General features: G+C 38.8%; 1 pseudogene; it reads left to right on the top strand.

Annotated features, from left to right (window-relative positions):
* The first annotated feature begins 16,228 nt into the window (after positions 1-16,228).
* On the top strand, positions 16,229-17,373 carry LOC138444163 (heterogeneous nuclear ribonucleoprotein D-like pseudogene; annotated as a pseudogene).
* Positions 17,374-17,954: the final 581 nt, after the last annotated feature.

The following is a 17,954-nucleotide window of genomic DNA, read 5'->3' as shown; positions in this document are numbered from 1 at the left end:
TTGCATGAAATGTTCCCTTGGTATCTCTAATTTTCTTGAAGAGATCTCTAGTCTTTCCCATTCTGTTCTTTTCCTCTATTTCTTTGCATTGATCACTGAACCTATTGCCTTTAGGGCATAGACAAAGTCTCATTGCTGCTTGGGAAAGAACAGAAGAAAAAGCTTCTATGTTGGGGGAAGAAATAGGAAAACAGTCCTAAACCCAGGATCTTAAACTAATAGTAGTAGATGTCACATACCACCGGGGCATACATTCTCCACAGGATAAATATCTTCCCCAAAGTGGGCAACACTACATTATTTGTAGGCAAAAAATAAAATAAAATAAAATCTAAAATATTAATTCATTGTGGCCTTCCAAAGGGCCACAGTATATAAAGACAGACAGTATATTTCTAGTATTAAAATTTCATAAGAAGTCAGAGGATAAAAGTATCTTAAAAGACTCCTTAGTAGATGATATTTTAAAAAAAATAAAGTTGAGAAACACTGCACTGGGTTAAGGGAAGGATACTTTCCCCTGATTAAAATCCTTAATATATACAGGGCAGAGTTTGAAGAAGCAGCAGGAATGCTAAGATCTCACCCCAAAGACTCAACTCCAGTCTCTAAGTAAAAGGTATTTTGAGGGAAGTTTGAAGCCTGTGTTGAACTGAAGGTAATCATAGCAACAATAAAACCAAATTTCAGTTCAACACCTGACCAGTTTGACTCAGTCTTCACACATACTTCCTGAGAAGAGGCAAGCTCATTCCCACATATAAATATTATTAACTTCAGTGTCTTTTGTTCTAAAGGATGTCCAACATTCAATCAATTAAGAGACTAACAAACAAACAAGCAATCAACAGAATCAGATTCAGAGATGACCTGGATGTTGAAACTATCAGACAGAGAATTTAAATAGATATGATTAACACATGAAAATTCTGAAAGAGATGGGAATACCAGAACACCTAACCTGCCTCTTGAGAAGCCTGTATGCAGGTCAGGAAGCAACAGTTAGAACTGGACATGGAACGACAGACTGGTTCCAAATAGGAAAAGGTGTACGTCAAGGCTGTATATTGTCACTCTGCTTATTTAACTTCTATGCAGAGTACATCATGAGAAACGCTGGGCTGGAAGAAGCACAAGCTGGAATCAGGATTGCTGGGAGAAATATCAATAACCTCAGATATGCAGATGACACCACCCTTATGGCAGAAAGTGAAGAGGAGCTTAAAAGCCTCTTGATGAAAGTGAAAGAGGAGAGTGAAAAAGTTGGCTTAAAGCTCAACATTCAGAAAATGAAGATCATGGCATCTAGTTCCATCACTTCATGGGAAATAGATGGGGAAACAGTGGAAACAGTGTCAGACTCTATTTTTGGGGGCTCCAAATCACCGTAGATGGTGACTGCAGCCATGAAATTAAAAGATGCTTACTCCTTGGAAGAAAAGTTATGACCAACCTAGATAGCATATTCAAAAGCAGAGACATTACTTTGCAAACAAAGGTCCGTCTAGTTAAGGCTATGGTTTTTCCTGTGGTCATGTATGGATGTGAGAGTTGGACTGTGAAGAAGGCTGAGCACTGAAGAATTGATGCTTTTGAACTGTGGTATTGGAGAAGACTCTTGAGATTCCCTTGGACTGCAAGGAGATCCAACCAGTCCATTCTGAAGGAGATCAGCCCTGGGATTTCTCTGGAGGGAATGATGCTAAAGCTGAAACTCCAGTACTTTGGCCACCTCATGCGAAGAGTTGACTCATTGGAAAAGACTCTGATGGTGGGAGGGATTGGGGGCAGGAGGAGAAAGGGACGACCGGGGATGAGATGGCTGGATGGCATCACGGACTCGATGGACGTGAGTCTGAGCGAACTCCAGGAGATGGTGATGGACAGGGAGGCCTGGCGTGCTGCGATTCATGGGGTTGCAAAGAGTCGGACACGACTGAGCAATTGAACTGAACTGAACTGAACTGAACACATGAAAGGATATAGCAGGGTGGGAGAGGGGTGGAATGTGAACAATTTGTATTCATAAATGGGAACTTTTAGCCAAGAGATAGAAATATAAGAAAGAATCAGATGTGGCTAAGATGGCAAAGTAGAAAGACCCTGAACTTTCCTCCCACAAGCACACCAAAATTATAACTAACTACAGAGCAACTTCTATGAGAATGAACTGAAGACCAGTAGAAATGATTTACCACAACTAAAGATATAAAGAAGGAGCACAATGAAGAAGATAGGAAAAGAAGAGATTCGTTTAGGATACAGTCAGGCCCCTCAAGCCTGGGTCAGTGACACACAAATAGGAGGAAAACCACAATCTTAGAGGTCTTCTCCAAGGATCTGAGAGTTCAAGACCCACACTGGGGTCCCCAGCCTAGGAATCTAGCACCAGGGAGATAAGCCCCAAAAATGTTTGGCTTTGAAATCCAGCAGGGCTTAAGTTCAAGAGACCCAGAGAAATATAGGTAGCAGACTTGACTCATAAAGTGTACACACAAAATTTCACACCTTGAGTCCCAGCACAGAGGCAGTAATTCAAAAAGAGCCTGGGTCAGAACAACTTGGTGATTTTGGAGAACCTCCCAGAGAAGCAGGAGTCAATTGGGACTCACTTTGAGGATGGAGATAATGGCAGCACCCATTTTGGGAAACTCATTCTATGGCAATAAATTCAGTACTGACAAGTGCAATTCTGAAATTCTCCGTCTAGCCTATCAGTACCAGAAGCTTACCTACCCACCAGCAAGCTGGAACAATCCCCACAACCACTGAGTCATGCACCTAGTTTTAGCCAGTAATATAATTATAGTCATATAGTTTTATAGTTGGAGAAGGCAATGGCACCCCACTCCAATACTCTTGCCTGGAAAATCCCATGGACGGAGGAGCCTGGTAAGCTACAGTCCATGGGGTTGCTAAGAGTCAGACACAACTGAGCGACTTCACTTTCACTTTTCACTTTCATGCATTGGAGAAGGAAATGGCAACCCACTCCAGTGTTCTTGCCTGGAGAATCCCAGGGACAGTGGAGCCTGATGGGCTGCCATCCATTGGGTCGCACAGAGTTGGACACGACTGAAGCAACTTAGCAGCAGCAGTTTTATAGTTACAAAGTTTCATATATACAGTTATACATGAACCTCATGGTAATCACAAACCAAAAATCTACAATAGATACACTCATAAAACAAAAAAGGAATCCAAACATAACACTAAAGATAGTCATCAAATCACAAGAGAAGAGAGTAAAAGAAGAAACGAGCAAAAAAAGAAAAACAAACAACAACCAAAAAAAGAAGAAACTAGAAAAACAACTCCAGGAAAAGCATTTGATAAAATTCAACATCCATTTATGATGAAGTATCAGCAAAGTAATTATAGAAGTAACAAACCTCAACATCATAAAGGACAAACCTATAGCAAACACTACACTCAATGATGAAAAACTGAAAGCATTTCTAAGACAAGGATACACACATTCACACTTTTATTCAACAAAGTACTGAAAATCCTAGCCACAGCAACAGACAAGAAAATGAAATCAAAGAAGTACAAATTAGAAAGGAAGATATAAAACTGCCACTGTTTGCAGGTAACAAGATACTACATATAGAAAGTAGAAACAGTGACAGACTTTATTTTCTTGGGTCCCAGAATCACTGCCGATGGTGACTGCAGCCACAAAATTAAAAGACGCTTGCTCCTTGGAAGAAAAGATATGACCAAGTTAGACAGAATATTAAAAAGCAGAGACATTACTTTGCCAACAAAGGTCCATATAGTCAAAGCTATGATTTTTTCAGTAGTCATGTATGGACGTGAGAATTTGACATAAAGAAGGCCAAACACCAAAGAACTGATACTTTTGAGCTGTGGTGTTGGAAAAAACTCTTGAAAGTCCGTTGGACTGCAAGGAGATCAAACCAGTCAATCCTAAAGGAAATCAATCCTAATATTCATTAGAAGGACTGCTGATAAAGCTGAAGCTCCAATACTTTGGCCACCTGATGCAAAGAGCTGACTCACTTGAAAAGACCCTGATGTTGGGAAAGATCATCAGGCAAGAAGTAAAGGGGACGACAGAGGACAAAATGGTTGGATGGCATCACTGACTCAATGGACATGCATTTGAGCCAACTCCAGGAGATGGTGAAGGACAGGGAAGCCTGGCATGCTGCAGTCCATGGGGTCTCAAAGAGTCAGACCCAACTGAGCAACTGAACAACAAGAAAGATACCACCAAAAATTATAAGAATTAATAAATGAATTCAGTAAAGTTGTAGCATCCAAAATTAATATGCAGAAATCTGTTGCATTCCTGAAAACTAATTGCAAACTATCAGAAAGAGAAATCAAGAAAATAATCTTATTTACAATTCCATCAAAAGGATTAAAATACCTACAAATAGGTTTAACCAACAAGGTAACAGTTTTAGACTCTGAATACTATAAGACATTGACAAAAGAATTTGAAGACAACACAAACAAATGGAAATTTATAATGTTCTCATGGATTAGAGGAATTAATATTGTTAAAATGGCCATACTACTTAAGACAATCTACAGATTCAATTCAACCTCTATCAAAAGGCCAAGGGTAGTCTTCACAGAACTAGAATAATTCTAAAATTTGTATGGAAACACAGAACACCCCATGTAGCCAAAGTAATCTTGAGAAAGAAGAACAAAGCTGGATGTATCAAGCTCTCTAATTTCAAACTATACCATAGAGCTATAGTAACCCAATAATATGACAATAGTATAAAAACAGATGCATAGATCAACAGAAGAAAAGAGAGAGCCCTGAAATAACCTCATGCTTACAGGGCCAATTATCTGTAACAAGAAGGAAGTAATATACAATGGGGAGAAGATATCATTTTCAACAAATGGTATTTGGAAAACTGAACAGCTACATGCAAAAGAATGAAACTGGACTACTTTCTTACATAATACACAAAATGGACTAGAGATATAAATGTAAGACCTGAAATAATAAAACTGTTAGGAGAGAACAAACAGTATACTTTCTGACATCAATGTAAGCAATATTTTTTTGGATCTGCCTCCTCAGGAAAGGGAAACAGAAGCAAAAAGTAAGAAATGGGATTACATCAAATTAAAAAGCATTTTCATAGTGAAGGAAATTATTAAAATGAAAAGACAACATACTAAATGGAAGAAGATATTTGCAAATATATACATGATGAGAGGTCAATATCCAAAATATATAAATAGCTCATACAAATCAACAACAAAAAACAAACTTGATTAAAATGGACAGAGAGAATTCCCTGGCAGTCCAGTGGTTAGAATTTGGTGCTTTCACTGACGTGGCCCAGGTTTAATCCCTGGTCAGAAAACTTTAAGATCTACAAGCCATGCGGCACAGCAAAAAAAAAAAAAAAAGAAAAGAAAACACGGAGGACCTGAATAGACATTTTTCCAAAAGAGCTATATAGAAGGTCAACAAACATATGAAAAGAAGTTTATCATCACTAATCATCGGGGAAATGCAAGTCAAAACCACAATGAGATGTCACATCACACTTGTCAGAATGACTATCATCAAAAAGATGACAAATAACAGTTGTTGGCAAAGATGAGAAGAATAGGAAACCCTCACGCACTGCTGGTGGTATTATAAATTGGTGCAGCCATTATGGAAAACAGCATGGTTCAAAAATTTCACTTATGGTTATTTACCCAAAGAAAACAAAAGTACAAATTCAAAAAGGTATATGAAACCATTGTTCACAGTAGCATTATTCACAATAACTGAGATATGAAAGAACCTAAGTATCCACTGACAGATGAATAAAGAAGATGTGATATGCGTACATATACATATACTCACAATAGAATGTTACTCATCCATAAAAAAAAAAGGTTACATATATGCTAATAGGAACAGATCTAGAGGGTATCAGACTAAGTAAAATAAGTCAGACAGAGAAAAGACAAATACCATAAAATCTCCACGTATCTACATATGTGGAATCTAAAAAATAAAACAAACACAACAGAATGAAAACTCACAAACTGTTAGTTGCCAAAGAAGAGGCATTGGATGGGTGGGCAAAATAGGTGAAAAGGGTTGAGAGGTACAAACCTCCAGTTAAAAAATAAACAAGCTCAGGGACGTAATATATAGCATAATAAGTATGGTCAATAATATTGTAATAACCTTATATGAAGACATGATGGTTACTAGATTTCTCACAGTGATCATTTTACAGTGTATGAAAATGTCACTTAGAAAGCATCACTACGAACAAAGCTAGTGGAGGTGATGGAATTCCAGTTGAGCTGTTTCAAATCCTGAAAGATGATGCTGTGAAAGTGTTGCACTCAATATGCCAGCAAATTTGGAAACTCAGCAGTGGCCACAGGACTGGAAAAGGTCAGTTTTCATTCCAATCCCAAAGAAAGGCAATGCCTAAGAATGCTCAAACTACCGCACAATTGCACTCATTTCACATGCTAGTAAAGTAATGCTCAAAATTCTCCAAGCCAGGCTTCAGCAATACATGAACCACGAACTCCCTGATGTTCAAGCTGGTTTTAGAAAAGGCAGAGGAACCAGAGATCAAATTGCCAACATCCGCTGGATCATGGAAAAAGGAAGAGAGTTCCAGAAAAACATCTATTTCTGCGTTATTGACTATGCCAAAGCCTTTGACTGTGTGGATCACAATAAACTGTGGAAAATTCTGAAAGAGATGGGAATACCAGACTACCTGACATGCCTCTTGAGAAATCTGTATGCAGGTCAGGAAACAACAGTCAGAACTGGACATGGGACAACAGACTGGTTCCGAATAGGAAAAAGAGTACATTAAGGCTGTATATTGTCACCCTGCTTATTTAACTTATATGCAGAGTACATCATGAGAAACGCTGGGTTGGAAGAAACACAAGCTGGAATCGAGATTGCCAGGAGAAATATCAATAACCTCAGATATGCAGATGACACCACCCTTATGGCAGAAAGTGAAGAGGAGCTAAAAAGCCTCCTGATGAAAGTGAAAGATGAGAGTGAAAAAGTTGGCTTAAAGCTCAACATTCAGAAAACGAAGATCATGGCATCTGGTCCCATCACTTCATGGGAAATAGATGGGGAAACAGTGGAAACTGTGTCAGAATTTATTTTGGGGGGCCCCAAAATCCCTGCAGATGGTGACTGCAGCCATGAAATTAAAAGACGCTTACTCCTTGGAAGAAAAGTTATGACCAATCTAGATAGTATATTCAAAAGCAGAGACATTACTTTGCCGACTAAGGTCCGTCTAGTCAAGGCTATGATTTTACCTGTGGTCATGTATGGATGTGAGAGTTGGACTGTGAAGAAGGCTGAGGGCCGAAGAATTGCTGCTTTTGGACTGTGGTGTTGGAGAAGACTCTTGAGAGTCCCTTGGACTGCAAGGAGATCCAACCAGTCCATTCTGAAGATCAGCCCTGGGATTTCTTTGGAAGGAATGATGATAAAGCTGAAGCTCCAGTACTTTGGCCACCTCATGCGAAGAGTTGACTCATTGGAAAAGACTCTGATGCTGGGAGAGATTGGGGGCAGGAGGAGAAGGGGATGACCCAGGATGAGATGGCTGGATGGCATCACGGACTCGATGGACGTGAGTCTGAGTGAACTCCGGGAGATGGTGATGGACAGGGAGGCCTGGTGTGCTGCGATTCATGGGGTGGCAAAGAGTCGGACACGACCGAGCGACTGAACTGAACTGAACTGAACTGAACTGAACTGAAAATGTCAGATCACTATATAGTATACCTGTTACTAACATAATATTGTATATCAGTTTTATTTCAACTTAAAAAAATGAAAGCTTTGTGCTTAGTTGCTCAGTCGTGTCTGACTCTTTGCAACCCTGTGGACTGTAGCCTGCCAGGCTCCTCTGTCCATGGGGATTCTCCAGGCAAAAACAGGAGTAGGTTGCCGTTAACCTCTCCAGAGGATCTTCCCAACCCAGGGATCGAACCTGGGTCACCTGCATTGCAGGCAGATTCTTTACCACTGAGCCACCAGGGAAGCCCTTAGAGTCAAATAAAAGTGCTAGAAATAAGAACAATGGTAACAAAAAATAATCTCCTCAAAAGACGTGTCAGTAGACTCAATACTGCTGAGGGGAAAAATTTCCTAACTTGAAGTTAAGTTAATAGAAATTACCAAAATTGAAGCAGAGCAGAGGCAAGAGAATAGCAACAAAAAGAAAAGATCATCTTAAAGCTACAGGAGACTATCTAAAAGAATTTGGTGTTGTTGTTTTAGTCTCTCAGTCATGACTGACTCTTTGAGTCCCCAGACTATAGCTCGCCAGGTTCCTCTGTCCATGGGATTTCCCAGGCAAGAAAACTGGTGTGGGTTTCCATCTCCTCCTCCAGGGGATCTTCCTGACCCAGGGATCAAACCTGCATCTCTTGTGTCTCCTGCATGGCAGGCAGATTCTTTACCACTGGTGCCACCTGTGAAAATACCTGTACGCAAATGTTCACACCAGCAGTGTTTAAGTGTCGATTAACAGATGGATGGACAAAGAAGTTGTGGTATAAAAGGTGCAATGGAATATTGCTGGCCAATTTAAAAAAATGAGATTCTGCCACTTGAAACAACGTGGATGGACCTAGAAGGCATCATGCTTAGTGAAATAAGTTAGACAGAGAAAGACAAATACTATATGTTATCACTAATATTTGGAATGTAAGAAACCAAACAAAGGAATATAACAAAACAGAAACAGACTTATATAGACAGAAAAAATTGCAGTTAACAGTGGGAAGAAGAAACAGTGGGAACAAAATAGGGGTAGGGGATTAACAGGTACAAACTACTACGTATAAAATAAATAAGCTACAAGGAAACAGTGTACAGCATAGGAAATCAAGGCAATAACTTTTAGTAAGTTTAGATGGAATATAATTGCATAAAAATATTGAAATACTATGTTGTACGCTTGATACATAATATGTTGTGAATCAACTAATGGCTCAGTCAGTAAGAATCTGCCTGTAATCCAGATGATCTGAGTTTGATCCCTGGGTTGGGAAGATCACTGGAGAAGGAAATGGCAATCCACTCCAGTATGCTTGCTTGGAAAATCCTAGGGACAGAGGAGCCTAATGGGCTACAGTCCATGGGGTCACAAGTGTTGGGAACAACTTATTGACTAAACCACCACCACACTAGATACATAATATACTGTAAATCAACTATACTTCAATTTCTAAAACTGTGGTATATCCATATAGTGAAATCCATATAGTCACTAAGTTGTGTCTGACTCTTGTGATCCCATGGACTGTAGCCTGCCAGGCTTTTCTGTCCATGGGATTCTCCAGGAAACAATACTGGAGTGGGTAGCCATTTCCTTCTCCAGAGGATCTTCCCAACCAAGGAATCAAACCCACGTCTCCTGCACTGCAGGCAGATTCTTTACCAGCTGAGCTATGAGGGAAGACCTTATAGTGGAAGACTACCCTGCAATAAAAAAGATCTACTGAGTTATGCAATAACATGACTGAATCTCAAAGGCTTTAGACTAAGTGAAAGAAACTAGTCTCAAAACATTATATGCTGTATGCTTCCATCCATATGACATTCTCAAAAACTAAAAGTTACAGTGACCGTGAACAGATCAGTGGTTTTCCAGACATCTGAAGTGGAAGGAAGATGTGACTATGAGGGGATAGCCCAAAAACATTTTTTGGAGTGATGGATCTGTTCTGTATCATGAAAATATTGGTGGTTACAGGAATGAATACATGTGCTAGAATTCATAAAACTGTGTACTAAGACTATATTCATAAAATGGTTACATAATTAAAAATAAAAGGGAAAATAAACCAAAGAGATATGAGGATGGAAGACCTTTACTTATCTTCATTGTGTTTGCTTTGGTTTTTTGTTTTAATTCAGTTTTAAAAACTTCCTTTAAAAATATTAGCCTTGCTCTTCCGCCACCATTTTATTTATTTTTTTTTAGTTTTTTATTTTTTTAATTTTAAAATCTTTATTTCTTACATGTGTTCCCAAACATGAACCCCCCTCCCACCTCCCTCCCCATAACATCTCTCTGGGTCATCCCCATGCACCAGCCCCAAGCATGCTGTATCCTGCATCAGATATAGACTGGCGATTCAATTCTTACATGATAGTATACATGTTAGAATGCCATTCTCCCAAATCATCCCACCCTCTCCCTCTCCCTCTGAGTCCAAAAGTCCATTATAGACAGCTGTGTCTTTTTTCCTGTCTTGCATACAGGGTCGTCATTGCTATCTTTCTAAATTGCATATATATGTGTTAGTATACTATATTGGTGTTTTTCTTTCTGGCTTACTTCACTTTGTATAATCGGCTCCAGTTTCATCCATCTTATCAGAACTGATTCAAATGAATTCTTTTTAATGGCTGAGTAATACTCCATTGTGTATATGTACCACCGCTTTCTTATCCATTCATCTGCTGATGGACATCTAGGTTGTTTCCATGTCCTGGCTATTATAAACAGTGCTGTGATGAACATTGGGGTACATGTGTCTCTTTCAATTCTGGTTTCCTCGGTGTGTATGCCCAGCAGTGGGATTGCTGGGTCATAAGGTAGTTCTATTTGTAATTTTTTAAGGAATCTCCACACTGTTCTCCATAGTGGCTGTACTAGTTTGCATTCCCACCAACAGTGTAGGAGGGTTCCCTTTTCTCCACACCCTCTCCAGCATTTACTGCTTGCAGATTTTTGGATTGCAGCCATTCTGACTGGTGTGAAGTGGTACCTCATTGTGGTTTTGATTTGCATTTCTCTAATAATGAGTGATGTTGAGCATCTTTTCATGTGTTTGTTAGCCATCCGTATGTCTTCTTTGGAGAAATGTCTATTTAGTTCTTTGGCCCATTTTTTGATTGGGTCGTTTATTTTTCTGGAATTGAGCTGCATAAGTTGCTTGTATATTTTTGAGATTAGTTGTTTGTCGGTTGCTTCATTTGCTATTATTTTCTCCCATTCAGAAGGCTGTCTTTTTACCTTGCTTATATTTTCCTTTGTTGTGCAAAAGCTTTTAATTTTAATTAGATCCCATTTGTTTATTTTTGCTTTTATTTCCAGAATTCTGGGAGGTGGATCATAGAGGATCCTGCTGTGATTTATGTCTGAGAGTGTTTTGCCTACCTTCTCCTCTAGGAGTTTTATAGTTTCTGGTCTTACATTTAGATCTTTAATCAATTTTGAGTTTATTTTTGTGTGCAGTGTTAGAAAGTGATCTAGTTTCATTCTTTTACAGGTGGTTGACCAGTTTTCCCAGCACCACTTGTTAAAGAGATTGTCTTTACTCCATTGTATATTCTTGCCTCCTTTGTCAAAGATAAGGTGTCCATATGTGTGTGGATTTATCTCTGGGCTTTCTATTTTGTTCCATTGATCTATATGTCTGTCTTTGTGCCAATACCATACTGTTTTGATGACTGTGGCTTTGTAGTAGAGCCTGAAGTCAGGCAAGTTGATTCCTCCAGTTCAATTCTTCTTTCTCAAGATTGCTTTGGCAATTCGAGGTTTTTTGTATTTCCATACAAATCTTGAAATTATTTGTTCTAGTTCTGTGAAAAATATGGCTGGTAGCTTGATAGGGATTGCATTGAATTTGTAAATTGCTTTGGGTAGTATACTCATTTTCACTATATTGATTCTTCTGATCCATGAACATGGTATATTTCTCCATCTATTAGTGTCCTCTTTGATTTCTTTCACCAGTGTTTTATAGTTTTCTATATATAGGTCTTTAGTTTCTTTAGGTAGATATATTCCTAAGTATTTTATTCTTTTCATTGCAATGGTGAATGGAATTGTTTCCTTAATTTCTTTTTCTACTTTCTCATTATTCGTGTATAGGAATGCAAGGGATTTCTGTGTGTTGATTTTACATCCTGCAACTTTACTATATTCATTGATGAGCTCTAGTAATTTTCTGGTGGAGTCTTTAGGGTTTTCTATGTAGAGGATCTGCAAACAGTGAGAGTTTTACTTCTTCTTTTCCAATTTGGATTCCTTTTATTTCTTTTTCTGCTCTGATTGCTGTGGCCAAAACTTCCAGAACTATGTTGAATAGTAGCGGTGAAAGTGGACACCCTTGTCTTGTTCCTGACTTTAGGGGAAATGCTTTCAATTTTTCACCATTGAGGATAATGTTTGCTGTGGGTTTGTCATAGATAGCTTTTATTATGTTGAGGTCTGTTCCTTCTATTCCTGCTTTCTGGAGAGTTTTTATCATAAATGGATGTTGAATTTTGTCAAAGGCCTTCTCTGCATCTATTGAGATAATCATATGGTTTTTATTTTTCAATTTGTTAATGTGGTGAATTACATTGATTGATTTGCGGATATTGAAGAATCCTTGCATCCCTGGGATAAAGCCCACTTGGTCATGGTGTATGATCTTTTTAATGTGTTGTTGGATTCTGATTGCTAGAATTTTGTTGAGGATTTTTGCATCTATGTTCATCAGAGATATTGGCCTGTAGTTTTCTTTTTTTGTGACATCTTTGTCAGGTTTTGGTATTAGGGTGATGGTGGCCTCATAGAATGAGTTTGGAAGTTTACCTTCCTCTGCAATTTTCTGGAAGAGTTTGAGGAGGATAGGTGTTAGCTCTTCTCGAAATTTTTGGTAGAATTCAGCTGTGAAGCAGTCTGGACCTGGGCTTTTGTTGGCTGGAAGATTTCTGATTATAGTTTCAATTTCCGTGCTTGTGATGGGTCTGTTAAGATTTTCTATTTCTTCCTGGTTCAGTTTTGGAAAATTGTACTTTTCTAAGAATTTGTCCATTTCTTCCACGTTGGCCATTTTATTGGCATACAACTGCTGATAGTAGTCTCTTATGATCCTTTGTATTTCTGTGTTGTCTGTTGTGATCTCTCCATTTTCATTTCTAATTTTATTGATTTGATTTTTCTCTCTTTGCTTCTTGATGAGTCTGGCTAATGGTTTGTCAATTTTATTTATCCTTTCAAAGAACCAGCTTTTGGCTTTGTTGATTTTTGCTATGGTCTCTTTGGTTTCTTTTGCATTTATTTCTGCCCTAATTTTTAAGATTTCTTTCCTTCTGCTAACTCTGGGGTTCTCCAATTCTTCCTTTTCTAGTTGCTTTATTTGTAGAGTTAGGTTATTTATTTGACTTTTTTCTTGTTTCTTGAGGTATGCCTGTATTGCTATGAACTTTCCTCTTAGCACTGCTTTTATAGTGTCCCACAGGTTTTGGGTTGTTGTGTTTTCATTTTCATTAGTTTCTATGCATATTTTGATTTCTTTTTTGATTTCTTCTGTGATTTGTTGGTTATTCAGAAGTGTGTTGTTCAACCTCCATATGTTGGAATTTTTAATAGTTTTTCTCCTGTAATTGAGATCTAATCTTAATGCATTATGGTCAGAAAAGATGCTTGGAATGATTTCAATTTTTTTGAATTCATCAAGTTTAGATTTATGGCCCAGGATGTAATCTATCCTGGAGAAGGTTCCATGAGCATTTGAAAAAAAGGTGAAATTCATTGTTTTGGGGTGAAATGTCCTATAGATATCAATTAGGTCTAACTGATCTAATGTATCATTTAAAGTTTGCATTTCTTTGTTAATTTTCTGTTTAGTTGATCTGTCCATAGGTGTGAGTGGGATATTAAAGTCTCCCACTATTATTGTGTTATTGTTGATTTCCCCTTTCATACTTGTTAGCATTTGTCTTACATATTGTGGTGCTCCTATATTGGGTGCATATATATTTATAATTGTTGTATCTTCTTCTTGGATTGATCCTTTGATCATTATGTAGTGGCCTTCTTTGTCTCTTTTCACAGCCTTTGTTTTAAAGTCTATTTTATCGGATATGAGTATTGCCACTCCTGCTTTCTTTTGGTCTCTATTTGCATGGTATATCTTTTTCCAGCCCTTCACTTTCAGTCTGTATGTGTCCCTTGTTTTGAGGTGGGTCTCTTGTAAGCAGCATATAGAGGGGTCTTGTTTTTGTATCCATTCGGCCAGTCTTTGCCTTTTGGTTGGGACATTCAACCCATTTACGTTTAAGGTAATTATTGATAAGTATGATCCCGTTACCATTTTCTTTATTGTTTTGGGTTCGGGTTTATACACCCTTTTCGTGTTTCCTGTCTAGGGAATATCCTTTAGAATTTGTTGGAGAGCTGGTTTGGTGGTGCTGAATTCTCTCAGCTTTTGCTTGTCTATAAAGCTTTTGATTTCTCCTTCGTATTTGAATGAGATCCTTGCTGGGTACAGTAATCTGGGCTGTAGGTTATTGTCTTTCATCACTTTAAGTATGTCTTGCCATTCCCTCCTGGCCTGAAGAGTTTCTATTGAAAGATCAGCTGTTATCCTTATGGGAATCCCCTTGTGTGTTATTTGTTGTTTTTCCCTTGCTGCTTTTAATAGTTGTTCTTTGTGTTTGATCTTTGTTAATTTGATTAATATGTGTCTTGGGGTGTTTCGCCTTGGGTTTATCCTAGTTGGAACTCTCTGTGTTTCTTGGACTTGGGTGATTATTTCCTTCCCCATTTTAGGGAAGTTTTCAACTATTATCTCCTCAAGGATTTTCTCATGATCTTTCTTTCTGTCTTCTTCTTCTGGGACTCCTATAATTCGAATGTTGGAGCGTTTCATATTGTCCTGGAGGTCTCTGAGATTGTCCTTGTTTCTTTTAATTCGTTTTTCTTGTTTCCTCTCTGATTCATTTATTTCTACCATTCTATCTTCTATTTCACTAATCCTATCTTCTGCCTCCGTTATTCTACTATTTGTTGCCTCCAGAGTGTTTCTGATCTCATTTATTGCATTATTCATTACATTTTGACTCTTTTTTATTTCTCCTAGGTCCTTGTTAAACCTTTCTTGCATCTTCTCAATCCTTGTCTCTAGGCTATTTATCTGTGATTCCATTTTGATTTCAAGATTTTGGATCATTTTCACTATCAATATTCAGAATTCCTTCTCCGGTAGATTCCTGACTTCTTCCTCTTTTGTTTGGTTTGGTGGGCAACTCTCCTGTTCCTTTACCTGCTGAGTATTCCTCTGTCTCTTCATCTTGGTTATATTGCTGCATTTGGGGTGGCCTTTTTATATTCTGGTTTTTAATAATTCTTGTTATTTTTTTTTCTTTCTTCCTTTTTCCTTCTGCTTCTTTTCTCTAATACTGTATTTTTGAAAATCCAACCTCTACTCTAGATTTTTAATCTTTGCTCTTAGGTTTTTGTTGTCAATTTTGTACATTTAAAAACCCAAACTTCACTACCAAAGTTCACCTGAGAGCGAGATTACTGGCTTGACCACTCTCTCCTCCTTTGGACTCTCCTTTTTCTCCACCAGGTGGCCTCTGTCTCTTTTCTCCCCCATCTCTTCTCTATCCAACTCTGTGAATCGCTGTGTGTTCCAGACGGTGGAGAACACCTAAGGAACTGGTTACTGGCAGGATTTGTCTCTCTCCTTCTCATTCCTCTCTCTTATCCTCCTGGTCACCTCTGTCTACTTCCTCCCTCTTCTCTTCCCCGTATAACTCCGTAAATACCTCTGAGCGGTCCAGACTATAGAGCGCACATAAGGAAGTGACTACTGGCTAGCTTGCTCTCTCCTCTTTTGATCTCACCGCATCTCATTCCAGTTACCTCTAACTACCCCCTCCATCTTCTCTTCTCCTTGTAACTCACTGAACCTCTCTGAGTGTCCCTCAATGTGGAGAAACTTTTCATCTTTAACCTAGATGTTTTATCATCGGTGCTGTATAGATGGAGAAGTCTAGAGGCTACTGTAAAAATAAAACTGAAAACCAGAAGCAGGAGGCTTAAATCCAAAGCCTGAAAACATTAGAGAACTCTTGAATTCAGGGAACATTAAGCAATAGGAGCTCATCAAATGCCTTCATACCTACACTGAAACCAAGCTCCACCCAAGGGCCAACAAGTTCCAAAACAAGACATACCACTCAAATTCTCCAGCAACACAGGAACACTCCCCTGAGCTTCAAGATACAGGCAGCTCAAAATTATTCCAAAACCTTTGATGTCTCATAACCCATTACTGGTCACTCCACTGCACTCCAGAGAGAAGAAACCCAGCTCCACCTACGAGAACTCCAACACAAGCCTCCCTAACCAGGAAACCTTGACAAGCCACTGATAGAACCCCACCCACAGTGAGGAAGCTCCATAATAAAGAGAACTCCGCCGCCATTTTAAATCCAGCTCCATACAACGCTCCGCCGCCGCTGCTGCCGCGACTCAGTCTGCGCGCCAGCACCTTCCGGCCGACCACTCCGCCGCCATGGAAGACATGAACGAGTACAGCAACATAGAGGAATTCACAGAGGGATCCAAGATCAACGCGAGCAAGAACCAGCAGGATGACGGTAAAATGTTTATTGGAGGCTTGAGCTGGGATACAAGCTAGAAAGATCTAACTGAATATTTGTCTCGATTTGGGGAAGTTGTGGACTGCACGATTAAAACAGATTCTGTTACTGGAAGATCACGAGGATTTGGATTTGTGCTTTTCAAGGATGCTGCTAGTGTTGATAAGGTTTTAGAACTGAAAGAACACAAACTGGATGGCAAATTGAAAGACCCTAAAAGGGCCAAAGCTTTAAAAGGGAAGGAACCCCCAAAAAAGGTTTTCGTGGGTGGATTGAGCCCAGATACTTCGGAGGAACAAATTAAAGAATATTTTGGAGCCTTTGGAGAGATTGAAAATATTGAACTTCCAATGGATACAAAAACAAATGAAAGAAGAGGATTTTGCTTTATTACATATACAGACGAGGAGCCAGTAAAGAAATTGTTAGAAAGCAGATACCATCAAATTGGTTCTGGGAAGTGTGAAATCAAAGTTGCACAACCTAAAGAGGTATATAGACAGCAACAGCAACAACAAAAGGGAGGAAGAGGTACTGCAGCTGGTGGGCGAGGTGGTACTAGGGGTCGAGGCCGAGGTCAGGGCCAAAACTGGAACCAAGGATTTAATAACTATTATGATCAAGGATATGGAAATTACAATAGTGCCTATGGTGGTGATCAAAACTATAGTGGCTATGGCGGCTATGATTATACTGGGTATAACTATGGGAACTATGGATATGGACAGGGATATGCAGACTACAGTGGCCAACAGAGCTCTTACAGCAAGGCATCCCGAGGGGGTGGCAATCACCAAAACAATTACCAGCTGTATTAAAGGGGACACTGCAGAAAACAGGACGAGATTGCTAAAGTAACCATCTTGCAGGAGGACATTGAAGATTGGTCTTCTGTTGATCTAAGATGATTATTTTGTAAAAGACTTTCTAGTGTACAAGACACAATTTGTGTCCAACTGCATATAGCCGCCAATTAGTAAGAATGAAACTAGATTACTTTCTAACACCATACACAAAAATAAACTCCAAATGGATTAAAGATCTAAATGTAAGACCAGAAACTATAAAACTCCTAGAGGAGAATATAGGCAAAACACTCTCCGACATAAATCACAGCAGGATCCTCTATGATCCACCTCCCAGAATGCTGGAAAAAAAAGCAAAAATAAACAAATGGGATCTAATTAAAATTAAAAGCTTCTGCACAACAAAGAAAAATATAAGCAAAGTGAAAAGACAGCCTTCTGAATGGGAGAAAATAATAGCAAATGAAGCAACTGACAAACAACTAATCTCAAAAATATACAAGCAACTTATGCAGCTCAATTCCAGAAAAATAAACGACCCAATCAAAAAATGGGCCAAAGAACTAAATAGACATTTCTCCAAAGAAGACATACGGATGGCTAACAAACACATGAAAAGCAACATCACTCATTATTAGAGAAATGCAAATCAAAACCACAATGAGGTACCACTTCACACCAGTCAGAATGTCTGCGATCCAAAAATCTGCAAGCAATAAATGCTGGAGAGGGTGTGGAGAAAA

This window comes from Ovis canadensis, chromosome 7 (genome assembly GCF_042477335.2).
Source record: "Ovis canadensis isolate MfBH-ARS-UI-01 breed Bighorn chromosome 7, ARS-UI_OviCan_v2, whole genome shotgun sequence".
NCBI classification, from domain to species: Eukaryota; Metazoa; Chordata; class Mammalia; order Artiodactyla; family Bovidae; genus Ovis; species Ovis canadensis.
The sequence above is the reverse complement of the archived record's forward strand: the minus strand, read 5'-3'. Positions and strand labels throughout refer to the sequence as shown.